Source organism: Mobula birostris, chromosome 27 (genome assembly GCF_030028105.1).
Source record: "Mobula birostris isolate sMobBir1 chromosome 27, sMobBir1.hap1, whole genome shotgun sequence".
In the NCBI taxonomy this organism is placed as follows: domain Eukaryota; kingdom Metazoa; phylum Chordata; class Chondrichthyes; order Myliobatiformes; family Myliobatidae; genus Mobula; species Mobula birostris.
This window is the reverse complement of record NC_092396.1, coordinates 8,059,785-8,086,786: the sequence shown is the minus strand read 5'-3', so window position 1 is coordinate 8,086,786 and position 27,002 is coordinate 8,059,785. Positions and strand designations below refer to the sequence as shown.

Sequence of the window (27,002 nt, the reverse complement as noted above, 5' to 3'; positions counted from 1 at the left end):
ACAGCGCCTCTACTTCCTTACAAGTTTATGCAGAGTCAGCCTGTCAGCTTTGACAAACTTCGATAGATGCAGACTGGAGATGGATGCTGACTGGCTGTATGACGGCCTGGTATGGAAACAACAATGCCCAAGATTGCAAAAGCTAACAAGATGTGGTGGTTACAACTCGGTCCATCACAGAAGAACCCTGTTCACCACTGAGTACATCTCCAAGGAGCACTGCTGCAAGAAAGCAGCACCTATCATCAAGGAGTCCCACCATCCAGGCCATGCTGCCTTCTTGCTGATGCTGCTGGGAAGGAGCTACAGAAACCTTAGGTCCCACACAACCAGGTTCAGGAACAGTTATTAACCTTCGATAATCAGACTCCTTAACCAGCGTGGGCAACTCACTCACCTCAAGTTTGAACTGATTGTGCAACCTACAGACTCACTTTCAAGGACTCTACAATTCAAGTTCTCAGTTTTATCTATTTATTTCAAAGATACAGGGCTCCCCAGTAGCAGAGCAGTTAGCACAACGTTATTACAGCTCAGTACATCAGAGTTCAGAGTTCAATGCTGATATCCTCTGCGAGAAAGTTTATATGTTCCTTCCCATGTGTACATGTGTTCACTCTGGGCACTCCCAATTTCCTCCTACAGTTCAAAGCTGTACCAATTCGTAGGTTAATTTGTCATTGTAAATTCTCCCATTATTAGGCTAGGGTTAAATTAGGTCGCAGGGCAGCACACCTCAAAGAGCCGGAAGGACCTGTTCTGCACCGTATCTCTAAAATAAATAAAAACATTATATAGAAACATAGAAAATCTACAGCACAATACAGGATCTTCGGCCCACAAAGCTGTGCTGAACATGTTCCTGCCTTAGAGCTACCTAGGCTTTACCCATAGCCCTCTATTTATCTAAGCTCCATGTAGCCATCCAGGAATCTCTTAAACGACCCTACCTCCACTACCACCGCCGGCAGCCCATTCCACGCACTCACCGCTCTCTGTGTAAAAAACTTACCCCTGACATCTCCTCTGTACCCACTTCCAAGCACCTTAAAACTATGCCCTCTCATGTTAGCCCTGGGGAAAAGCCTCTGACTAGCCACACAATCAATGCCTCTCAATATCTTGGACACCTCGATCAGGTCACCTCTCATCCTCCGTCGCTCCAAGGAAAAAACGCAGAGTTCACTCAACCTATTCTCATGAGGCATGCTCCCCAATCCAAGCAACATCCTTGTAAATCTCCTCTGCACCCTTTCTATGGTTTCCACGTCCTTCCTGTAGTGAGGCGAGCAGAACTGAGCACAGTACTCCAAGTGGCGTCTGACCAGGGTCCTATATATTTTGTATTTTCAGTTTGTTTTCTTTTGCACATTGGTTGTTAGTCTTTGTGTGTAGTTTTTCATTGATTCTATTGTATTTCTTTGTTTTATTGTGAACGCCTGCAAGACAATGAATCTCAGGGTAGCATTTAGTGACATATACGCACTTTGATAGTAAACTGACGTTGAACCTCGAACGTTCAATTTAGCTGTTTACTTCTCTCTAACCCACCTCCTCTACACCATGAAGAACAATTACTAATTTTGTTTCCCTCTCCAGTATGGCTGCACCAGTGTTTAAGAGATTTTGGCATTTTTTGTTTATATATTGAATAAAAAGAGAGCTTGTTTCTGCAAACTTCAATGGTAATGAGCCTGCCTCTCTCTGGGTTACCACATCCCAAATCTGCCTTCAGTTATAAATATCTCATCATTTTCTTGGGTAAAACTAGTAAAACAACTTCTCTTCCATTACCGACATAAAAGGAACTAAACCCTTCTCAGAAAAGTATTTGGTCATTTCATACCTTGCATTTTTTTTGCCATTTCATCAAATACAGAGTGTGGAGGGTGGGGATACATCTTTACCATGGAGGTGTAAGGCACTCTTTCCCTTCACTAGCCTGCAGGTCACCCTTGGGCAAGGTGTAGCACTTGCTTAGCCCCCTGATCAGGGTCACATGAAGCCATGGGAACAGGTGGTGGATGGTCGTATGAGGAGCTGGTGGAATATCACAAGTCCTGGTTGTGCAACCACTGACCCCAGGCAGATATTCTTTGAAGAGTATTGATCATGTCTGGGGTCACCCATCTTGTAAGCACACTTCCCAGAAGAAGGCAATGTTAAGCCAACGGCCAAGAACAATCATAGTCATGGAAAGAGTCAGGACGAAGGGTCTTGGCCCGAAACGTCGACTGTACCTCTTCCTAGTGATGCTGCCTGGCCTGCTGCGTTCACCAGCAACTTTGATGTGTGTTACACCACCATTTTATTTGCTTATTTAGAGAGATGGTGCAAAACAGGCCCTTCTGGCCCAATGAGGTGCTGCCCAGCAAACCACCAATTTAACCCTACCCTAATCACAGGATAACTTACAATGACCAATTAACCTACCAACGGTACGTCTTGGGACTGTGGGAGGAAACCACGTAGCCACGGGGAGGCGTGTGAGTGTGTGTATGAGAGAGTGAATGTGTGTGTGTATGTGTGTGTGTGTTCTACATTTCTAGCATCTGCAGAATCTCTGGTATTGGTGACATTCACATGCCAGAGCTGGTGATGGAAAGTTGGAAAGTTTTGGGGTTCAAATTAAAGATCAGTCCACAAGGTCCCAAACTAAAAAATAATATAGGCTCAAGGAGACCCATCACTGTGACCAGAGCTACTAATTACCATAGGGTGAAGAGGTACTGGAAAATATCACTCTGTGCTCTTCCAGTCTGAAAGCTCAGTAACCTCTGCAGGATGGTTATTAGGAAATCTTTTCAAGTTCAAGTTTATTGTCATTCAACCATACACACGTATACAGCAAAACGAAACAATGTTCCCCGAGAACCAAGGTGCAAAACACAGCACCTATACAGTACCATACAAAAGTCTTGGTACATTCAGTATAGCTAGGGTGCCTAAGCCTTTTGCACAGCACTGTAGTAATTTTATGTATTGCACTGTACTGCTGCCCCCAAAAAACAACAAATTTCATGACATATGTGAGTGATGATAAACCTGATTCTGATATGGGTTTCTATTGTGGACTGAGGGTGGGAAGAGGGCAGGGAGAGGGGAATCATAGTTAGGAAAAGGGGGAAGGGAGCAGGAAGCACCAGAGAGACATTCTGTAATAGTCAATAAACCAATTGTTAAGAATCAAATGACCCTGCCTGGTGAATCAGGGCTGGGCGTGTCTGCACCTGTGCCTCCCCCCATCTTGGCACTCTGCCACCCGTCCCACACCCCTCCCGCGGCGCTCTGCCCTCACCATTCCCAACATCCTTTGCTCCTGCCAGATTTAGAAACTCACCCTCCGCTCCATGTTGGGCTATACAAGTGCCTAAGACTTTGGTAATAATTCCATAGTCACGCACAGCCCACATAGTTAGGACCCAACACAAAAATAATACTAGCAGTCATATTAATGAGTGACGTGGCCTGAAGTTCAACAGGCTGACATAAAGTGCGAGGAGCATGTTTGGGTGAGACAGTATAATGTCACTGACACTATCATAATAAAGCAAGCAGTCATATACTTTTGTGAAACAGCCACAGTAAAAGATGAAAAGTGACCAGTTGATACACACACTTTAATTCCACATCCCATTCCCATTCTGATATGTCTATCCACGGCCTCCTCTACTGTGAAGATGAAGCCACACTCAGGTTGAAGGAACAACACCTTATATTCCGTCTGGGTAGCCTCCAACCTGATGGCATGAACACTGACTTCTCTAACTTCCGCTAATGCCCCACCTCCCCCTCGTACCCCATCCGTTATTTATTTTTATACACATATTCTTTCTGTCTCTCTCCTTTTTCTCCCTCTGTCCCTCTGACTATACCCCTTGCCCATCCTCTGGGTTTTTTCCCTCCCCCTCTCCCTTTTCCTTCTCCCTGGACCTCCTGTCCCATGATCCTCTCATATCCCTTTTGCCAATCACCTGTCCAGCTCTTGGCTCCACCCCTCCCCCTCCTGTCTTCTCCTATCATTTTGGATCTCCCCCTTCCCCTCCCACTTTCAAATCTCTTACTAGCTCTTCTTTCAGTTAGTCCTGACGAAGGGTCTCGGCCCGAAACGTCGACTGTACCTCTTCCTAGAGATGCTGCCTGGCCTGCTGCATTCACCAGCAACTTTGATGTGTGTTAGTTGATATATAAGTAATGTTTACAATTCATTATTTGTTAGAAAGCTAACCTAATAAATGAGAAAGGTTCAAGAATTCCCTTGCACTGTTGGGCTAGAGAAGCCCAATGGGAAGAAGTGCCCTGGTGAGATAGACTTCACTGGGCACGTGAGAGGATTGACATACTTATTGCAGAATTCCAGCCATTCTTCCTAATTTCGGGCAATCTCCTGGGAATTAGAAAGCATGGTGTCATAGTGGTTAGCGTAATGCTTCATTGCACCAGCTGTACAATTGGGGTCCCATTCCCGTCACTGTCTGTAAGGAGTTTGTACGTTCTCCCAGTGACCGTGTGGGTTTCCTTTGGGTGCTCCGGTTTCCTCCCACATTCCAAGGACGTACCGGTTGGGGTAAGTTGTGGGTGTTACATTTTGCAACTTCGCACATTAAACTAATTCAAAGGAAGACACCAGATTCCGAAATGTGAGTCTAACTTTGTGTTTCAGTTTAAGCCAGTGCGCTCGTATCACGTGGTAGTGTCATGACATAGGCAATACACATATTTTTACAGCACATCTCTGGACTGTGCAAAAGCAAGCATTTCGCTGCATGCTTCAATGTATATGTGACAAATAAAGCTAACCTTTCATCTTTACCTTCTGATTAGGGCTCACTGAATCTCTGCAACCTCTCTGTTTGCTTGACCGAGTTTTCCACTTCCTTCTCCTCCTCCTCCTCCAGCAGCTCTGCCCTGAGTTGTCCTCCTATGGTCGTCCCCTCTCGTTGTCCTGTTTATTCCTGCCCTAAGTACTGATATGGCACCTTCTCCAGTGCATTCCAAAAACTTAAAGTTCAAGCTGACTGTCATTCAACCATACACATATATAGAGCTAACCAAAACATCTTCCCCTGAGGCCCAGGTGCAAAACACAGCACATGTAGTTACGATCCAGCACAGATGGTCACAAAATAATATTAGCACAAGTCCCTGAGTGACAGGGTCTGAAGGTTGACAAGTTGACATGAAGTGCGAGGAGCATGTTTATGTGAGATAGTACAATGTGACTGGCACTATTATAATAAAACAATTAAGCTTTCCAATAGTTATGCAAATTGGTTCATAATTAGAATAATAATTATGAAGCAAATAAGATTATGTTGAGCAAGTATTAACAGGCCAGGAATAGTGTTTTCTTAAGAGATTACGCCACCTGAGGTAGGGCAGGCTGACTTCTCCTCCAGCAAAGATACAGTCACCTTAACTTCTGAGCACCAAAGGGCAGTTTGCAACACTTCACCAGTTACAAAGCAACTGCATTCTCTCCTAAACTCACTGCCTCACAACTCTTGTGGTTTCACTTGCACGCAACCTGGGTGCAGTTTGGCTGGTGCCATCCAAAATCAACACAATGATTTATCTAAAGTTCATCCATTTTAAGGATAATCTAGTTCACAGAACATTACAACATAGTACAGGCCCTTTGGCCCATGATGTTGTGCCAAACTTTTACCCTAATCTAAGATCTATCTAACCCTTTCCTTCTACATAGTCCACCATTTTTCTATCATCCATGTGCCTATCTAAGAGCTTCTTAAATGTCCCTAATGGATCTGCCTCTACCACCACCCCTGGCAGGGCGTCCCACACTCCCACCACTCTCTGTGTGAAAAAACACATCTCTGATATTAGATTAGATTAGATTATGAGGACACGCAGTCCTCTTTTTATTGTCATTTAGTAATGCATGCATTAAGAAATGATACATTATTCCTCCGGTGTGATATCACAAAACATAGGAAAGACCAAGACTGAAAAAACTAACAAAACCACATAATTATAACATATAGTTACAACAGTGCAACAATACCATAACTTGATGAAGAACAGACCATGGCACAGTAAAAAGTTGAAAGTCTCTCGAATGTCCCACATCTCACGCAGACGGGAGAAGGAAGAAAACTCTCCCTGCCATGCCCGACCACAGTCCGAGTCATCCGAAAACTTTGAGCCTCTGATCAGCCCTCCGACACCGAGTACTGAGCACCATCTCTATCCGAACGATTCGACCTCAATCTCGGTCGCCAGCAGCAGGCAAAGCCGGGGATTTTGGGGCCCATCCTCCGGAGATTCTCGATCGCGCAGTAACAACGGCAGCAAACAGGCGTTTCAGAAATTTCTCCGGATGTTCCTCTGTGCTTTTACGTCTGTCTCCATCAAATCAGAATTGTCCACGGCCCCTGTTTAACAGGGACGATATCATTTTCAACGGAGCGCAGCGTGCTGCTATCTTCTCCTCCTGCCAGATATCCACCTATACCTTCTTCTCATCACCTTTAGATGAATCCCCCTCATATTAGCCATTTCTGCCCTGGGAAAAAGTCTCTGACTGACCACTGTATCTATGCTTCTTACTATCTTATACAATTCTATCAAGTCACCTTCCTCCTCCTTTGCTCCAGAGAGAAAAGCCCAGCTCTTTCAACCTATTCTCAAAAGACATGCTCTCTAGTTTAGGCAGCATCCCTGTAGATCTCCTCTGCACCCTCTCTAAAGCTTCTCCATCCTTCCTACACAACACATGTCTTGTTAACCACCCCATCAACTTGCACGGCAACTTTGAGAGATCTATGTATGTGGACCCCAAGATCCCTCTGTTCCTCTACACTGCTAAGAATCAACCCTGTATTCTGCCCTCAAGTTCGATCTTCCAAGGCGTATCACTTTACACAACCTATTCTCATAAGACATGCTCTCTAGTCCAGCCAGCGTCCTGGTAGATCTCCTCTGCACCCTCTCTAAAGCTTCCACATCCTTCCTATAATGAGGTGACCAGAACGGATCACAATACCCCAAGTGTGGTCTAACCTATGCAGAACTGATCACAAGTCTAACCTCTGCAAGCCAGACATGCCACACCAGGTAGTCTGCTATGTTTTGTTTCTCTAAAACATAAAATAATTAAAAATAAAACAAAGGAGCCGAGAATGCGAGTCTAACTTAGTTTTTCCACATTGAGCGAAGTGTGCACGCATCCTATGGTAGCACCATAACGTATGCAATTCACTTATTTTTACACATAACCCGTAATGAATCATTTTACAAGAATCCTCAATGAAACTATATATTTATAATATTACTGAAATAGTAAATACCCAACACATTCCTCCTACCACTTTAAAACAAACAACTTCCAGACAAATTGTACCACAGACTATAGCTACAAAATCACTTGAGAGAGCCATAATATCACTGTATCTCGCAACAAATGGACAGGAATTCGTAGAAGGAGTGCAAGCTTTCTTGTAGACTAATGATATACTGAATCCACAATCAATGTTGTCCCTTGTTCCCATTCAAGGTCAAAGGAATTACAATCTGATAGGGCTGATTTATTTTTTAAACCTTCTTGGATTGGTCTGGTTCCCAAAAACATAATCAACAAGCAAACTACTGAAACATGGGGCACACAAAATGCTAGATATCTACTTTTACTTTAACCCATGGTCTCTAGTTCTAGTCTCACCCAACCTCAGCAGGAAAGGCCTGCTTGTATTTACCCTATCTATACCGCTCAATATGTTTATACAGGTTTTCCCCGCTATTCGACGGTAGAGCGTTCCTATGAAACAGTTCGTTAGCTGAAATGGCGTAAAGCGAAGAAGTAATTACCATTAATTTATATGGGAAAAATTTTTGAGCGTTCCCAGACCCAAAAACAACCTACCAAGTCATACCAAATAGCACATAAAACCTAAAATAACACAAACATATAGTAAAAGCAGGAATGATATCATAAATACACAGTCTATATAAAGTAGAAATAATGTATGTAGAGTGTAGCTTCACTTAACAGAATCGGGAAGATTTAGCCAAAACCGATTTGTAGAAAAAAATCGGCACGTACACGCATGAGCACACACCTGCCCGCGCAAGGCTTCATGGTCATGGTAGTCTTTCTCAGGGTAAACACAAGTTTAAAGCGGGCATCTTTTTTTTCGTAAAAGCAAAAATCTTCCTTCGGTTAGCGAAAACAGGTATTTATGTAGGTCTTTCGTAAAAGTGAAGTGGTGTAAAGCGAACATTCGACAAGCGGGAGACACCTGTACCTCTATCAAATCTCTCCTCATTTTCCTATGCTCCACGGGGAAAAAACTCCTAAATTATCCAAGCTTTCGCTATAACTCAGATCCTCAAGTCCCGGCAATGTTCTTGCAAATTTTCCCTGTACTTTTTTAATTTTATTGATACCTTTCCTGTAGGTAGTGAGCAGAACTGCACACAGTACTCTAAATTAGGCCTCACCAATGTCTTATACAACTTCAACATCCCAACTCCTGTACTCAATACTTTGATTTATGAAGACCAATGTGCCAAAAGCACTCCTTAAAACCCTATCTAACTGCGACGCAACTTTCAAGAAATTATGGAATGGCATTCTCAGATCCCTCTATTCTACTGCACTCCACAGTGCCCGACCACTCACTGTGCAGGTTCATGAAACAGAACAAGGTTTGGGAGTGTGGAAAATCAAACTTGTAAAGCACCCACATGTAAGGTCCGAGCTGGGGCTTGAGTCTTCAGTACCTGCTACACTAAAGCCTGGGTCATGCAGTCAAACCGACTGGTGCAGTAACAGCAATAACAGCTTTGCAGCACTCGTGGACACTACTTTCAAACGTCTTTGATCATTGTTGTCACGCAAAAAGGAAGTATCAAGAATACATGGAGATTGTATGACCATCTCTTCCACTGCTTCTGACCGAGAAGGTATAACTCTGAAACCACAGGACTCCAATTTCATCTAACAACAAGTGATTAAAGGGTAGCTGATCATATCTCCATAAACAGTTTCAAATGTGAAAAGCTACTTAGCCACACTTGCCTCAGCTGACAGAAGAAACATTTTTAAACTATGATGAATTGAATTTAAAAGATGGAGACTACACAGGATGGAATCCTGAGCAACAATCTGCTGGAGGAACTCAGCCAGTCATACAATGTCTGTGGAGATAAGTAGACAATCAACATTTCAGGTCAAGACCCTTCATCCGGACTGGAAGTCTACATCAAGGCTCCAGATGAAAAGGTCTTGATCTGAAGCATCGACTACCCATTTCCCTCCCACAGGCTTGCCAAGTTCCTCAAGCAGTTTGACTTGTGCTCTGGATTCCAACATCGGCAGTTTCTTGTGTCTCTAATCAAATAAAAATTGGTTTTATTTGGCACGTCTATATAGAAACATCACTGTGAAGTGTGTCATTTGCACTAACGACCAACACTGTCCAATGTTGTACTGGGGGTAGCCCGCAAGTGTCGCCAAGTTCTGGCGCCAATATAGCATGCCCAAAACTTAGGAATGCGGAAGGAAACTGGAGAATCCAGAGCAAACCCATGCGGTCACAGGGAGAATGTAAACATTCCTGAGCGACAGTGGCGGGAATTGAGCTCCGATCACTAGCACTGTAAAGCATTAAGCAAACCACTACGCCATCATGAGACCCTAAAAGGCTGAATTTAGTAACAGTGACCATAAAGTTATTAGTAGGGTTGTTTCAAGAACCCACGTGGTTCACTAGTGCTCCTTAGTGGAGGAAATCAGTTGCACTTGCTGAGTCCAGTTGCCCAGGGACCCCAAATCCACAGCAAAGTGCTGTAAAGTTGGAAATGGCCCAGCAACTCGTTCAGTTTAAGGGCCAGTGGAGATGCTGAGAAGAGGGCAAAGTTCCAGAAAAGGAATTCCAGGCAAACTCTGGACAAGGGAATAAAGATCTCCCAGGAAAATTACCTGGCAAGTAAGCAACATGTAACTCAGAGGTTAGAGATTGAAAAGACGATGGAGCATTGTTTCAGCTGCCCCAAGATGGCTGTGGAACGAGAAAGACCATAAGAGACAACATACTGTAGGTGTACGATCAGCCCATCGGGTCTGCTTCACCATTCGATCAAGGCTGATTTACCTTCCCTCTTAACCTAGTTCTCCTACCTTTTCCCACAGCCTTTGATGCCCTCACTATTCAAGAATCTATCAATCTCTGCTTTCAATATACCCAAGGACTCAGCCTCCACTGCCGTCTGCGGAAATGAATTCCACAGATTCACCTCCTTTTGTCTGAAGAAATTCCTCAACTCTGTTCTAAAGGGATGTCCTATTCTGAGGCTGTGCCCTCTGGTCCTAGACTCCTTTATTATAGGACACATCCTCTGCACATCTACTCTGTCCAGGCTTTCAATATTCGATAGGACTCCAGTAAGTACAGGCCCAGAGACATCAAGCTCTCCTCCTGTGTATGTCAACCCTGTTATTCTCATGAACCTCCTCTGGACCTTCTCCAATGCCAGAACATCCTTTCTTCGAAAAATATCCATGCAACACAACTCTGTGGTGGGAAGTTTTTGAGGCTACGCACACAAAAGGTCATTTAAACCACGCAAGTGTAACCAAAAAAATGGGAAACTTGAACTGTTTAGAGAAGCCTTTTTTGAACAAGAGTGCAGAGAGAATTATTTTAAGGAAAAAGATTGCTGATTACTTTAACAATTAGAACCACTGGTTATATATTTCCAAAAATTTGAAATGGTCCATTATATCCAGAGTAATGGAACAATATTATGATGTGACAATTGATGTCAGAGAGATTTATAGTTTTATTCCACTGGCCCTGGCATGGGTTTTCCCCTACATCCCATACTGGGTAGGTTAATTGGTCATTGTAAATTGTCCTGTGATCAGGTTAGGGTCAAATGGGGTTTGTCAGAGGTCGCTGGGCAGTGTGGCTCAAAGGACCAGAAGGGCCCAGTCTGAGCTGTATCTAAAACAAAATAAAGTAGCTTTTCTAGTTCAAAGTTCAAAGTAAATTTATTATTGAAGTATATAGATTCAATTTCTTGTGGGCATTCACAGTAGATACAAAATATACAATAGAATCAATGGAAAAAATGCAAAATGGACAAATAACCAATGTGTAAAAGACGACAAAAACTGTGCAAATACAAAAAGAAAAACAAACTGTAATAATAATAAATAAATAATGTAATATTGAGATCATGAGTTGTAGAGTCCTTGAAAGTGACTTCGTGGGTTGCAGAATCTATTAGTAACATGAAAATTAAATATTCATCAACTTGAAAAATGAAGCAACTAGGAATGGGAAATAACTACTGTTGCTGTCAGCAACACGCAGATCCTGTGAACCAACTTAAAGAATGAAATTAAAAGACTTGCTTGGATCAAGGGAAAGTTTTGTTCTACTGAGACACATGAATTGTGATAGCATAAAGGTAGTTACTGGACTATTGCCCAGGTACAGTTAGAAATTGAAATGTAATTAAATTCAGTTATAAATTAAATTATATTAAAATAATCAAACATGGAGAAAGCCAATGAACATACTGTATTGTATGGTACTATACCATACTGTATTGTTATAAAAATGTCCTGATTCACTTCTGTCCCAGAGTAGATAGAAATCTGTAATGGTTACCCAGCTTGGCCAATATACACAAGAGATTCTGCAGACACTGGAAATCTGGAATGACACATACAAAATGCTGGAGGAACTCAGCAGGTCAGGCAGCAACTATGGAGGGGAATAAACAATCAACATTTTGGGTTGAGACCTTTCACCTTAAAAAACGTTCTTGTGTAAAAAAAATCATTGCTCTGTACCATGTGTACTGCATCCATTTTGGAACTGAAAACAAGAGAGACGTTCAGGGTCTCTCATCACCTTATTCTGGTTTCTGCCCCCTTCCTTTCCAGTCCTGATGAAGGGTCTTGGCCCAAAACATTGTCTTTTTATTCCCCTCAGTAGATGCTGTCTGACCTGCTGAGTTGACCAGCATTTTGTGTGTGGCCAATACACAGCTTAGAGGAGGATCTCAGTGAGTTGAGCAGCAACTGTGGTGCATGGGACAAAGTGTCAACATCTGGGATGCTACCTGGCCCAGTGAGTTCCTCCAGCAGATTGTCTTCCCCTCAACCTTATTTCCTTTCCATCAACACGTGTCTCTCTCTTCTGAACTCCAGACCTGGAACAATGTTCTTAATGTGGTCCCTCTCACGGACATTATCTGAATCTTTAGGCTACGTCCACACTATGCCGGATAATTTTGAAAATGAAGGTTTTTCTCTTTGTTTTGACCCTCCGTCCACATTGAAACTGCGTTTTCATCCCCCGAAAACAGAGCTTTTCTAAAACACTCTCCAGAGTGTGTAAATTTGAAAATGATTGTTGCGCGTTGTAGTGTAGATTTGGTACTGCGCAAGCACTGCTGGACGGTTGTTATAACGGGCAGTTGGTGTGAACGGCGTGAGAGTTAAATTGTAAAGTGAACTTTTTTGACTAGATCCCCTAAATTGATTTGATCCTGTCTATCTTTAAAAATATTAATGTCAGAAATACTGCACAGGTCTAGCAGCAGAAGATTCCACTCTCTTGTTGATCTTGGGTAGAGGACGGCTTCATGCATGTGTTATTTACTTTATTGTCTACGTTAATAGCTTGTTTGAGTTAAACATCTCCACGTTCTCCACTGCTTTGCTGACTTTGTAGTCGTTCATAACTCGCAGAAATAGCTCGACTTCATTGTCTGTCCAAATGAAGAAGTCCGGTCTGCTTTTTCCAGCGGAGGTGTTCTTTATATTCCTCGAAGACATTATTGAAAACTTTCTTTCGCTGTTGTTGTTGATACTCTAGTTTTTGACCAATGGAAATACCACAACCCCGCCGTGAAACGTAAATATTATACTGTTTCCTCTTTGCTTGTTTTCTGTAGATGTGTCTGCGCATGCCAGTAGGAGTAGATTCGCCCAAATATCCGTTTTGACGTGGACAGAGATATTTTGAAAAACGCCTAGTGTGGATGCCTGTCATTTTTACTCGAAACCGGCGTTTTCAAAATTATCCGGTCTAGTGTAGACGTAGCCTTAGTCAGGAGGTAACTCACATTGTTATTCAACTGAATGATGACTCTCACTGCCCTGAGGGAGGCTTAGGTCGTGCTGCTGTTTGTAAATTCTTGTCAAGATATTCAACCATTTTACAGCTAATACAACAGGGGAATCCCTAATTCTAGTTCACCTTACCACACTCTCTCACTGCACAACAGCAATTGCACATGGGTACATTTGGTTCTCCGTGCTCAAGTTGAAGTTTATTGTCTTCACTGTATACACATATATAACCAAATCAAACAATGTTCCTCTTGACCAAGGTGCAAAACTCAACACATATAACACACAAAATGTTATAGGAACTCAGCAGGTTAGGCAGCATCCATGGAAATAAATAAACAGTCAGCGTTTCAGGCCGAGACCCTTCATCAGGACTGGAAAGGAAGGGGAAAGATGCACACAAAGTAATATTACCACAAATTAATTAACAAGTAACATATATACTCCAGAAGATTGACATTTAGCATAAAGTACATTTACGGCACAAGTTAAACAGTGAACAATATAAATGTTACTGGCACTTCATAAACAATGAGACCTGGGTGGTGACAGGGAGTTCAGTAGTCTCATGCCTGGGGGAAGAAACTGTTTCCCATCCTAACAGTCCAAGTCCTACTGCTACAGTACCAGATATCCCACCCTGCAAAAACTCACTTCAAGGAGGTAGCAGCATCAATTTGCGGGACACTCCCGGGAGAGGTGGGATGTCTGCAATAGAGTAGCTCCTTAGCAGCTGGCCAGCTAGTTTAAATAACGTTAGCTATGCTGATGAACAAATGACACCTGTTAAACTCACCTCAACACGTCTTTTACAGTCTTAACCCACCATGGGCAATAGAAAAGCCACTGTTGCAAACAGTGCAGCGAGCAACACTGTCATTATTTTGACCCCTATTAGGCAGGGGTACACTTTAGTGTAGTCTGGGGTGACGTACATTTTATATATTTTTTGGAACACTCTGCCATGGCGTGCTCTCGCTCCCGCGCGCTCTCTCTCTCTCTCGAGGTCGCTCGCGTGCTCTCAAGCGCTCTCGCTTTCTTTCTCTCTCGCTCACGCACTCTCGCTCTCTCGCTCTCTCACTCGCGAGCTCTCACTTGCTTTCTCTCTCGGTTGCTCTCTCTCGCGCGCACGCTCTCTCTCTCGTGGTCGTTCTTGCGCTCTCTCTTGCTTTCTCTTGCTCGCTCGCTCTCAAAAAAATTGATTTCCATGATATTGTATATAATTCGCGGGCATCAGAGAGCCACTATTCATATGCGGGAGACTCCCGGAACTTCCGGGAGAGGTGGGATGTCTGCATTGACGTCCTGCTTGATAGTAGGGGGTCAAAGAACCCAGGAACCGTACATGACCTGGTGATTTCCTCCTGATGAAGGGTCTCTGCCCAAAACATCAACTGTTTATTCATTTCCATAGATGCTGCTGAGTTCCTCCAGCACTTTGGGTGTGTTGCTCTGGATTCCAAGCTTCCGCAAAATCTCTTGCAAAATCTTTTGTGTTAAAAACAACTTGTCTTTCCAAACCATCATCAATTTTTATTTTCATTTTTATATTGCGAAAGAGGACTGCTTAAGTTGCAGCTTCTGAGCAGAAGTTACAAACAGCAAGCTCAGCTGGTGTTCGGAGAGCTTGCTGATCAGGATGGGACCCGGCCGGCTGCTGAGGCAGGGAGGGACCTTGTTATATTTTTGATCGCGAAGCTCCTCAGTTTGCTCACATTCTTCTGCTGATACGTTGCTGATTTTCAGGCCGTCAGCAGCTCCCTCAAGGTCCTTGCAGAGTCATTCTGAAACAACATCTGATACATAATAGTGCTCTTCATGAGGGCACCCTCCGCTATCTTTTCTTTGGCCAAGTTCTTCATCTCATTCACGTTTCTTACTTCCTTAGGACAATCAGCTCCTTGAGTCAGTGCTGACTTTCACAGCAATTCCATCAATCCCACTGAGATTTGCCTGCAACCTGTGCTCAAAGTGCTGTTGGATTTTGCAATCCAAAGGTTCTTTGGAAGTCAAGATGAGGTATAAAGTTCACTGGTTACGTATGTTTATTAAGTGTGAAGAATGAACAAAGAAAAAGACAAAAAGGCAAAGAAGTTGAGCAGAATTACTTTATTTTTCATTTAGGGAAACAGCTCAGAATAGGCCCTTGGTGCCACACCGCCCAGCAACCGCTGACTTAACCCTAGCTTAATCATGGGAAAATTTACAGTGACGAATTAGCCTACTAACCGGTATGTTTTTGGACTGTGGGAGGAAACCGGAGGACCCGGCAAAAAACTCATGTATTCCACAGGGAGGGCATACAGACGACGTCTGAATTGAACTCCAAACTCTGATGCTCCAAGCTGTACTAGCGCTGTGCTAACCACTACGTTGCCATGGCACCCATTAAGTCATTCAGCTCACTGCGTCTGCTCTGCCATTCGATCACAACTGATTTACTTTACCCCTCAATCCCATTCTCCTGCCTTCTGCCCATAATCTCCCTCCTCAAAGTCTATAGGTCTCCCCTGCCCATCTTTGCAACAGTGTAAGAGTGGGAACTTGGAGCTTTGGCACAAGAGGTTTCAGCGTGTAGAGACAGAGACATTTAGTAGAGGCTTAAGTGAGGCTCTGGTAAGATCTCTCTCTTTCTCATTCCACAGTCAGAGCTGTAGGAATGATGGTTAGGACGGTGGTGTGCTCCTCTTGCAGGATGTAGGAAGTCAAGGAATCTGCCAGTGTCCCTGACAACCACACCCGCAAGAAATGCAACCATCAATAATGCTCGCTAACCATTTTACAGCCGCATCAAAGGTCAGGGTGTCAGGGCTGGAGGCAAGGGTCAGGCTGGTTCAGCTCACTGCTCCACAACGTTTACTTGGCTCTGCACTGAACTAAGGGTCTGTGGACAAAGTCTCTTTGTGGACTTCAGTTCAGAATGCTATTTGCTTGCAGGATTTGTTGATTTGTATTTTTTTTTCTCTGCACGTTGGGTGTTTGATGGCTTTTTTTTTTAATGGGTTCTTTTTTCCATATGGTTTATGGTTAGGTCTCATGACTGCCTGTTAGGAGATGATGAATCTCAAGATTGTATAAGGTTGTATCAAATCCTTTGATAATAAATGTACTTTGAACTTTGAGGAAGCTAAAAGTTCTTTAAGAACCAGTAAGAAAATTGCAAATGAAATACAAACAATTGGTAAAAAAAAAAATAAAATCACCATTTAAAATTTGTCCTACACGTAGCATTGTAGAATCAATAATAACAAGGACCGAAGTCCATGCCAACTTCTTAATGAACAATTCCAATCCCCCACTTCTTCTCTGAACTCTGAGAATTATTTTCCCTAAAGAGCCTCTTTTGAAAGCCTCAATCGCTCCATTTCCATCACCTTTATATTGCCCAAATTCCACATCACAGCCGTTACTTTTAATGTGTCCTTCTGCTCCTTGGCCAACACACAGAAGGGAAAGAGATATAAACAGAAAATGGCGAAAATACTCACCAGGTCAGACAGCATTTGTGGGAAGAGACAGAGAGTTGACCTTTCTGATGAAGTCACCACCAGCACTAGAAAAGAAGGAAAACAAATTAGTTTTGATTTGGTGCGGTTCCAATATGTTTTCTCTTGACTACATCTGGCTCTTCAATTTCAATTATAACATTCTCCTCCACAGATGCTGCTTTGCTTGCATAATGCTTCAAGCATTTCCTGTCTTTGCTTTATATGCTTAGCATTTTTATTTTCATTCGCTGATGGAAAAAAACATCATATTTTAGTTATAATTTGAATTATACATCTATATTTATTATACAGTGGATTCTGGTTAATTGGGCCATTGGGTAATCGAGGCAGACACTTATTTGGGACAACTCTTAAACAGCAAAAAAACTAATTTAGAAAGGTGCTTGGATTCCCTTTGTTTATTTGGGACACTCTGCTGTCTAATTGCGGCAGGAGACCGTTGCTGAATAGTTTCTAATTAGCATCGGATGCGTGCACTTGAGTGGCCTTTTGAAACAACACCATGCTTAAAGCGAACAATTTTTAAATAGCAACAGGTTGCATGTGTTTGTGTTCAAAAAGCAGCGATTTTTGTCACTGATAGTTGGTTAGAAATAAGCAATAAGGCAATTCAGAACTGTTTTGCTCACTGCGGTTTCAAGCATTCAGGCTTGGAGATGCCAGAACCGGCCAGGATTAAAATGAAACAATTTCACTACAACAAAGAATTACAAAGAATCTGAAGGTATCAACAATCATCTTGAATGTTACAATTAAAATGAAGATTTGGAGGATGCAATCTCCGACCACTGTGTGACAGCAGTCCAGGTATCTGCGCTGATTTTGTTCAGTTACAGTCAATCAAAAGAACATGGCAGTCTACACTCAGCTTTCAAATGTGGCTCCATAGAGCTATTCGCAGGCGACAGTGGCCACACCTTGGTACACTGCTCTGACAGACGGGCTAAACTAGATGAGGGTAGCAGGTGGGTCTTATACCCTGGTGAGATAGGGGCATGCCTGTCCTAGCACGCAAAGTCAGCTTAGGCAGACTGGGCAGATGAGATCTACAGTGAGATCCAATGGGCAGAAAGGTGGTTCTGCAATGTTCTGTGGAGGGTGAAGGGCATGATGAGGCACAGACGAAATCATGGTCAACCAAGGAACCCCAGCTGTGACAACCTTTGTACCACTGGACAGGGACTTCCAAGGTCGAGGGAGTCAAACTGCCCCAGTGCAATAGCGTTTCCATTTTTAAAACCGTCCTGCACAGGTTTCCTGCCATCATCGGGCATGACAAACAACCTCCAAACCAACCCTTAAGAATTAATATACAGTTTTATAGTACTGTAGTCGTATTGATAATGTTCTAACTTGTTCTGCATTTCACTTGCATACATAATTTGTTGCTCACTTAAACGGAAGCTCGTCTTTTTTTATATACCTTTTTAACTATTTCCATGAAACTTCGGCTAATTGGAGTAGCCACTTAATTGGGCCAAAATGTACTGGTCCTAATGTGTCCCAATTAACCAGAATCCACTGTATTTTATTTTATATTTATACTGTATATTATAGATTATATGTGGGCACGTGGTCAAGTGGTTAAGGCATTGGACTAGCGATCTGAAGGTTGTAAGTTCGATCCCCAGCCGAGGCCGCGTGTTGTGTCCTTGAGCAAGGCACTTAACCACACTGTGCTCTGCGACGACACTGGTGCCAAGCTGTATCGGCCCTTGCCCTTCCCTTGGACAACATCGGTGTCGTGGAGAGGGGAGACTTGCAGCATGGGCAACTGCCGGTCTTGCCCAGGCCTGCGACCTGGAGAGTGAACACTTTCCAGGTGCAGATCTATGGTCTCGCAAGACTAACGGATGCCTTATATATATATAGATTATATACATTTGTACATTTTATTAATATACTGTATTTTACATTATATATTACATTTATATATTATAGGTATATACAGCATTATGTATAGATTCCTTAAGGTTGTCATAGCTGGGGGTTTGAGGGGGGGGGGGGAATAAGTTCCGACTACCTATTATAGCTCCCAACGTCGTCCATCTCAAATAACATCTGACAACCAAGTCCAGCTCCTGGCCTTCACATGTGGCTTAGCTACTAAGCTCAGTGGAACTGTTTCTGCTGACAGGAGAAGGGGCAAAGGTGGGCTACTAGCGCCTTAAAAGCAGTCACTTCGGGCAGACAGCTCATCGAGGAGGAAGACTCTGACTTCAAGCTTCCGCTGCCTTGCTCATGGAGAAGGCTCCGGGAGTAAACACAGGAAAAATCTGGAGCTGGAGTCCCCAGGTTGTTCAGCACTGACTGGCAACTCCAGCAACACCTCTGGTGCCAAACTGTATCGGTCCCCGTTGTTCTTTCAGATTCATCAGCTGCATGGAGTGGACGAGTCTTATCCCACACCCATCCCGCAGCACTCCACCCTTGCTAATCCCAACATCCTTTACTCCTGCCAGCTTTACAGATGGCAGAGATGGAGTGCCCGGACAGAGGATTGGCACGGGTGCAGACACACCCAGCCCTGAGATACCAGGCAAGGTAATTTGATTTCAAACAATTGGTTTACTGATCATCACAAAATGTCTCTCTGGTGCTTCCTGCTCCCTCCCCTCTCCCTTCCCCTTTTCCCAACCATGATGTATGTACTGTTTTGCACCTCAGTCGCAGGGGAACATTGCTTTGTTTAGTTGTACATGTATGTTTGGCTGAATGACAATAAACTTGAACTTGCACCTCAACTTGAATTTGTGCAAGTGTTCTAGGGTTAAGGAATGGAAGTTCTACATGATTAAGGTGAGACTTCACACATCTGGTGAGCAATTAGGGGAAGGGGTAGATTTCTGGAACAGAGTCACAAGGGGAACCCTTTCAGAGTAGACCAATAACTGAAACTTGGGTCGCCACGGTAGCATAGGATTTAGTGGTTAGGGAGATAGATATGGCCCTTGTGGCAAAAGGGATCGGGGGTATGGAGAGAAGACAGGTACAGGGTTCTGAATTGGATGATCAGCCATGATCATACTGAATGGCGGTGCAGGCTTGTAGGGCCGAATGGCCTACTCCTGCACCTATGTTTCTATGTTCCTAACGCAATTACAGCTCGGGACATCGGAGTGTGGAGTTCAATTCCGGCGTCGTCCGTACGCAAGTTCGAACGTTCCATCCCATGTGTGCGTGGGCTTCCTGCAGGTGTCCCAGTTTCCTTCCACAGTCCAAAGATATACTGGTTAGTAGGTTAAGCAGTCGTTGTAAATTGTCCCGTGATATGGCTAATGTTATATGGGTGGGTTGTTGGGTATCACGGCTCATTAGGCTGGAAGGGTCTGTCCCACATTGCCGTTGCTCGTTGCCATCTAACCTACTGCTCTGCAGACTGATCAAGCTGATCTTAACCAGAAGCAGTTTAATCTCTCTGCTGTGGTAATTCTCAGTCACAACATCCTGAACACATGCTTCCTGCGACCATGAGCACCAACGTGGTCAAATCTTCAGTTCCTCATGTGCGGTGGATCGAAGTAGGGGAAGATTCAGTGCAGTAACAGACAGGCCATAGGGTGACCTAGGCTTATTTCTAACAAGGTAATTTGTGTCATATGTAACAGACCGGAATCCCAGCATCACGTGCATTGTGTTGGTCATTAGCACTAACAGTCATGTGCTGGGGGCCGCCCACACGTATGGCCACAACTTGCCAATTCTAACTCGCACATCTTTGGAACGTGGGAGGGCACTGAAGCCGCCAGAGGAGTCCCATACCATCACGGGGAAAATGTACAAGCTCCTTACAGACAGGGGCGGGAACTGAACACCGATCCGTGGCGCTGTAATGACCACTGCACCGCCGTGCTGTAAACAGAAGAGTGATTGCAATCTCGTATCTGCTGAATAGAATGGTTGTTACGTCATTCCTTCTCTGAAATGTATGTTCAGCATGGTCATCTTTCACCCTAAACTGATATTGTCCTGTTCAACAACCAGAGAATTGGTCAGAACCAGTAACTCTTCATAACCTGTGACTGCCTACGGCTTAGTGCAGTTCAGAAGGATGGGGAAGGTGGATTCTTATTGAAACCTACCAGATACTGAAAACCCTGGATTGAGTAAACACAGAAACAATGCTTCCATCAGTGGGAGATTCCAGAATCTAAGGATAAAAGGAGTCCCTTCAGAATTGAGGTGAAGCACTTTTTACTGTGCTCATGGACTTCTTCATCAAGTTATGGCATTGTTGCACTGTTGTAACTATATGTTATAATTATGTGGTTTTGTTAGTTTTTTCAGTCTTGGTCTGTCCTGTGTTTTGTGATATCACACCGGAGGAAATATTGTATCATTTCTTAATGCATGCATTACTAAATGACAATAAAAGAGGACTGCATGTCTTCATAGTCATCATAAAGAGGATTTTCTTCAAGTTCAAGTTTAATTGCCATTGAATCATACACAAATACCCATGAATGCAGCCAAACAAAAGAGCATTTCTCCCGGACCAAGGTGCAGAGCACAGTACCGACAGTCACACACAACACAGGGCACGTATCAGATAGCAAGCCACACAAAATCTATACAGCCCAAGCCCCTGAGGCCCTGAACACTGCAGAAGTCTGCAGTCAAAAACAATATAGCTTGACTTCTGCCGAGCCGGAGGATGGTGAATCTGTGGAGTTTGTTTCCTCAGAGGCCAGGTCATATGTTGCACTTAACGCAGAGATAGATGGGTTCCTGGTTGGTAAGGGGGAAGGAGTTCGGGAAGAATGGGGTTAAATTAAATCAGCTGTGACTGAAAGTAGAGCAGACTTGATGGGTCAAATGGCCTAATTATATGCCTCATCCAACTGAGATGCAACACTGAGCTTCATAGGAAGTCATTCCTGCCTGTGGCCATCAAACTTTACAACTCCTCCCTTGGAGGGTCAGACACTCTGAGCCAGTAGGCTGGTCGGGGACTTATTTCCATTTGGCATAATTTACATATTATTATTTAATTATTTATGGTTTTATATTGCTATATTTATACTCTATTCTTGGTTGGTGCAACTGTATCAAAACCCAATTTCCCTTGGGATCAATAAAGTATGTCTATCTGTCTATCTTATCTTATGATCACACCATTACCTGAAGTCTAAAACCAGAGGGCACGGACTTAAGGGAGGGAAAGATTTAAAGGGAGTATGAGGGGGCAGGATTTTTTCATCTGGAGAGTGGTGGGTAGATGGAACGACCTGCTAGAGGAAGAGTAGAGGTGAGTACAGTTACTATGTTGAAAAGGTATTGGGGCAGGTATGTGGGTAGGAAAAGGTGATGGGGCCAAACGCAGATAAAAAGGAATGAGCTGAAACAGACATATTGTTTGATATGGGCAAGTTAGCGTTTGTTTCCATGCTCTGTTCAACTCTGTGAAGCTTGTTTTCACCCTCCTGACTCCAGGTCACAAATGTGGTATTGACACATCTAACCAACGTTGCAGGCCCGCGTGTCATTTATGAGAAAGATGACTAATAGCCGTAGTGGGCTCACTGCTGGTTAACCAATCAAAATCAAAGATTGGCAAAACGTCCCTCAGCACCAGTGTACTCGGTTGCACTACCTTCTCTGAGTCTGAGTTCTCGGTGCCTAAGACCCCTCTTGAGGATTGGAGGGAAAACACAGCTACTAGTCACACAAGAAATTTTGCAGATTGATGGAAATCCAGAGCAACATGCACAAAATGATGGAGAAACTCGGCAAGTGATGTTTGGGGCATCTTGCCCAGTTCCTTACAAGTCCTGATGAAAGGCATTGGCCTGAAACATCTAAGGCTTACTCATCTCAACAGACACAGCCTGACCTGCAGGGTTCCTCCAGCGTGTGTGTCTTGCTAGTTACACACACTTCCAATAAAAATTTAAATCAGTTGGTAGTAAAATGGAAAGGGAGAGTATTCTGTGAGAAAGTAATATAGGATGTAAGGGAACATTAACATTGACCTGCTCTGTATACATTCAGTGGCCATTTTATTAAGTACAGAAGGTTCCTAATAAAATGGCCACAGACTGCTTTTTGCTGTCCGTTCATGGTCTTCTGCCCATCCACTTCAAGGTTTGATGTATTGTGCGTTCAGAGATGCTCTTCTGCACACCACTGTTGTAATGTGTGGTTAGCTGAGTTACTGTCACCTTCCTAGCCATTCTCCTCAGATGTCTCTCATATACAAGGGTGTTAACTCCCACTCGCTGGATGTCCTTTGTTCTCACACCATTAACTGTAAACTCTACACTAGAGACTGTTGCCCGTGAAACTCCCAGGAGATTAGCAGTTTCTGAGGTACTCAAACCACCCCCTGTGGCACCAGCAATCATTTCACAGTCAAAGTCACTTAAATCACTTTTCTTCCCCATTCTGATGTCTGAACAACAACTGAACCTCTTGACCATGTCTGCATGCTTTTATGCATTGAGTTGCTGCCACATGATTGGCTGAATAGATATTTATATTAACGAGGTGTACAGGTATACCTAATAATGTGGGCACAGTGTGTAGTTATAGTGGATGCAATGGATCAGCACACAATTTAACAACCAGTGAAAGTGAATGAGACGTGACCTCACAGAAATTCATAAAATCATGAGGGGTATGGAGAAGTTGGACAATTTGAATGGTTAGGGTCTTTTCTCCAGGGTTGTTGAGTACAAAACTAGAGAGTACAGATACAAGGTAAGAGGGGAGGAATTCAGAACAGACCCGAGAGGTGACTTCTTTACGTCAGTACACAGAGGATAACGAGCACCTTGAATGAGCTGCTGGAGGAAGTGGTTGAGGCGGGTACAGTTGCAACACCTAAGAGGCATTTGGGAAAGTATGTGGAGGGGAGGGGTTCAGAGGGTTATGGGCTGAACATAGGCTAGTAGAGATGATGCTGTGGTCATCATGGACTAGAAGGGCTGAAGGGTCTGTTTCCACACTGTATCCCTCCAAGACTCTACAATATCTATCCTTCAATCTAAAATACCAGAACTGGTTATGTGATCTTTATTGAAGTGCTGCTTGTGGAAGCTTCCAATGAGCTTCTTGATGAAGGGTCTTGGCCTGAAACAGCAACTGTTTATTCCCCTCCATAAACGCTGCCCGTTCTGCTGAGTTCCTCCAGCATTTTGTGTGTGTGTTGCATTAAAATGGGGCTGCTCCTCAAAGAATATTTCATTGGCTCCGATGGGAATGTCATGTGAAAGAGGTTATATAAATGCATTTCTTTCTTTCCTACTTTTATAAGGTTGCTCAACATAAGAAATAGGAGCCACAGGCCACTCGGCCCATTGAGCCTCCTCTGCCATTCTACGAGATCATGGCTGATCTGGCTGTGGACACAGCTCCACCTACCTGCCTTTTCCCAATAACCCTTAATTGCCATAAGACCACAAGGTAGTGGAGCACAATTTGGCCATTTGGCCCATCAAGCCTGCTCTGTCATTTCATCATGGCTGATCCATTTTCCCTCTCAGCCCCAAATTCCCACCTTCTCCCCCTATCCCTTCATGCCCAGACTAATCAAGAATCTGTCAACATCTGCCTCAAATATACCCGAGGACTTGGCCTCCACAGCCACCTGTGGGAATTAAGTCCACAGATTCACCACTCTCTGGCTAAAGAAATTCCTCCTCATCGCTGTCCTAAATGGATGTCCCTCTATTCTGAGGCTGCGTCCTCTGGTCCTAGACTCTCCCTCTCCACATCTACTATGTCAAGGCCTTTCAACATTTGATAATTCCCCTGCTATCCAAAAATACATCTGTCTTAAATATATTTAATAAAGTGGTCTCCACTGTTTCCCCGGGCAGAGAATTTCACTGATCCATTACTTTCTGGGAAAAGTAGTGGCGCCTCATCCCTGTCATAAATACACCCTCCTGAAACCTAAGAATATGTCCCTTAGATCTAGTCACAGCTCCAGTGAGAACAATTTTGCCACAACCTTATCTATCCCTTTCATAGTTTTATACAGTATGTTTTTATAGCTTGTGCTTAGTAGCGTTACGCCTATTGTTGAGCTAGGGGAAAAAACTTGAACTCTTGCATTGACTCAATTGCTAAGTTATGCATTGATCAGATGATTAAACTGAAATAAAAGTGATTAGGTCTACCGAGAGTTCCAGTCAATTACGGTCTATACAAAACATTCACATCATTTACAAAACACCTATCTTACATGAAAGAGGGCTTCTTTTGGCCATATATGAGTTTTAAAGCATGCATCCAGTAACTCTTTGCTACTGCTTTGCAAAACAACTTCAACAAAGTGACAGGGTTGATATCAGCTCACCTAAATAGATTACAATCAGATCCAGGCGATAACAGAATGCAAAACAGCGTACACAAACGTACGGTTGCATTTCATAAATAAGCGGCATTCCCACAAGTCAAGCCTGGATGATGAAATGATTGGTCAAGTCACATGTGAGGCTTTTAGTTTTCTGGTTTATAAAAAGAATTGCTCCTACTTTGGACTCTCCACTATTCCTCAGTGGTTTACGGCTAATTAATTTGCACAGAGAAAGCAACAGAACTTAACAGATTCAAACTTGGCAAAGGTGTGTGACCTACAGAACTGTGAAAATTTATAGATGGTGCTACCAAGTTCAAGTTTACTGCAATCTGACTGTAGACATGTACAACAACACGAACAATGTTCCTCCAGATCATGGTGCACCCACATGTATCACGCACGGCATATAAAACAAAATATTACCACAAATGTTCATAAAATTTAATTCAAAATGCACGTAAAATACGCAGCAGAGGAAAACAGTAAACAGCTTGCTGTCTTAGAGACGAGACCTCGGTGATGACAAAGTATTCATTAGTCTCACAGCTTGAGGGAGGAAGCTGTTCCTCAGTTTGACAGTCATCCTGGTGCTCCTGTACTGGAATACTGGATTTCACTCCTGTCACTAGAACACTGTGAACCGTGGCAATCCGTGGCACTGGACTGTATTGCAAGACAGTGAATATTTCGAAGCAACAAATCGGTCTCTCTCTCTCTCCACAAACACTACCCGATCTGCTGAGTCCCTCCAGCATTTGCTGCTCTTGTTTCAGATTTCTATTGCTGTATTTTTCTTTTACAATGCTATTGAGATGTTGCATCATGCTTGCTGTCAAAAATCAAACTCTATCCTGTTTTCTCAAGATCCTACAGCTTGAAAGGGAGGTTGGGAAGTCCCCTAGACCGAGAAACCAAGTTTACCTGAAGATGTAGAATTCAGATATTGAATCCAAAGTTCTGCAACACGCCCAGTTGCATGATGAAGCGCTGATCCACGGGTTTGTGTAGCAATACAGAAGGCCGCAGTCTGCACAAGGCAGCGTGGTAGCACAGTAGTTAACATAAAGCTTTACAGCGCCTTCAATCGGAAGACTGGGGCTCAATTGATGCTGTTTTTCATTGATTCTATTATGATTATTATTCTATTATGGATTTATTCAGTATGCCTGCAAGAAAATGAATCTCAGGGATGTATATGACGACATACATTTACTTTGATAACTGATTTATTTTTGACTTTGAATTCCTGCTGCTGTCTGAAATGAATTTGTTCGTTCTCTGATCTCCCCATGATCGCGTGGGTTTCCTCCAGGTGCTCCGGTTTCCTCCCACATTCCAAAGACACATAGGTTAGGATTAGTGAGTTGTGGGCATGCTATGCTGGCTGGGAAGCACGGCAACACTTGTGGTCTGCCCCCAGCAAAATCCTCACTGACACAAACGAAGCATTTCACTGCACGTTTCAATGTTTTGATTCGCATGTGACAAATAAAACTAATCTTTCTTTCTTTCAAACTCTGCTCTGTTTCTCAAGATCCTTTAGTTTTGAAAGTGAGCTTGGAAATGCGCTAAACCTGCAGGATTTACCTGGTTTCTTCCAGCTACAGCAATGAGGAAAAAAAAACAGGGCAGCACAGTAGCGGAACAGTTAGCACAACGGTTCACAGTGGCAGTGATTATGGGTTCAATTCCCACCGCAGTCTGCAAGGAGTTCGTGCACTCTCCCCATAACCACGTGGGTCTCCTCCCATATTCCAAAGATGTTCGGGTTAGGGTCAGTGAGTTGTGAGCATGCTATGTTGGTGCTGGAAGTGTGGCATCATTTCCGGGCTGCTCATAGCACAATTCTCGCTGATTTGATTTGACAAAAAGAACTGTCTGTTTTGTGCCTGTGACAAATAAAGCTCATCTTTCTTTGGAGTCAATAAAATCAGGATGACATGAAGCTGCCAGTTTACTGTACGATGAAGCTCAGAGAAGAACGAGCTAGACTGTAGAGGTAGAAATCCCAAACACGAGCAAGTCTGCAGATACTGAATACCCAAAGCAACACACTAGGGTGAGTCTAGGACCACAG

General features: G+C 43.5%; 1 protein-coding gene across 2 annotated transcripts in view; it reads right to left on the bottom strand.

Moving 5' to 3' along the window:
* pik3cd (phosphatidylinositol-4,5-bisphosphate 3-kinase, catalytic subunit delta) overlaps nucleotides 1–27,002 on the bottom strand; it is a 241,690-nt gene that overhangs the window by 196,264 nt on the left and 18,424 nt on the right. For both annotated transcript variants that reach the window (XM_072245380.1, XM_072245381.1), the window contains exon 2: nucleotides 16,600–16,664. The gene's annotated coding sequence lies outside the window, so the exon portion shown is untranslated. The remainder of the gene's footprint in view (nucleotides 1–16,599; nucleotides 16,665–27,002) is intronic.